This window comes from Rhagoletis pomonella, unplaced genomic scaffold (genome assembly GCF_013731165.1).
Source record: "Rhagoletis pomonella isolate Grant_MI unplaced genomic scaffold, Rhpom_1.0 Rhpom_scaffold_00008, whole genome shotgun sequence".
Classification (NCBI taxonomy): domain Eukaryota; kingdom Metazoa; phylum Arthropoda; class Insecta; order Diptera; family Tephritidae; genus Rhagoletis; species Rhagoletis pomonella.
The window spans coordinates 28,932,091-28,933,187 of NW_023458562.1; positions in this window are offsets into that span (position 1 = coordinate 28,932,091).

Genomic DNA, 1,097 nt, shown 5'->3' on the forward strand with positions numbered 1-1,097 from the left:
TTGTCTATTTCTATCTCGATTCGTTTTGGCTGTTACAAACAACCGTTATGTAAACAAAATTAATATACCCTTGTGCACAAGTGCGCTCGGGTATAATGAAGTAAAATAAACAATACAAAATAAAATCTAAGCATACAGCTAAAAATGAATCAAAAAACTACGCAAATGCATATTTACCACTAAACCCTTCTTTTAAAAATTATTCCTGGCCGGTAGTCAACAAATGAAGAAACCACATAACAGCGTGCACCAGTCAATTTTATCCACACAAAAAATAATAAAGGTACTCGTAAAACTAGGGGGCCAAATATAGTAAAACTGCGTTTTTAGTTTTTCTCTTTGACGTCAGTATTTTTTTAAAGACCTTAGAAATTTTAAAAGATATCGAATCCTGAGTTCAAGATCGACATATCACGGCAGCCAGTTCGAAAACGCCCTATCTCAGGCAACTTTTTAAGAACGCCCTATATCCAAATTTGGTTAAAGAACGCTTTGTCTCAGAATTCGGTTCAAAGATGTCCTATCTCGTCTGCCGATTCAATATATTTTGTTTTGAGATAAGGGCGTTTGACAAATTTGTATACCTTTCATGAGTATGAAATGGTATTACAACTTTGGTCCGATGTTTGTAAGTGCCAGAATGAGAACAGATAGACCCATGAACATCTATACCTCTATGCCGAGAACGTCGAGCTGAGCCGATTTAGTCATGCACGTCTGTTTGTAAGCAATCTAGTCTCTAAGTTTTCGAGACATCCGATTGAAATTTGGTCAGTGAGTATATTTTTATAGTGCATTAATCATTTGTTGGAACTGCAAAAAATCGGACCACTATAACATATAGCACTTATACAATTGTTTGTTCATATATGATAATTTTTGTTATAACTCCCCCAATTATGCAACTAAGAACATGAAATTTTGGAATATTTTCACCCCTTATCAAGGGAATAGTTGAAGTGAAAATGGCAAAGATCAAGTCACTTTAACCTATAGCCTCCACACAGCTGATTTTCCAGATATGAGATTTTTTTAGAGACATAACTGTTGTATGAGAAAAACGTAAAAGTTAATCAATAATCATTATTTTAAGATAA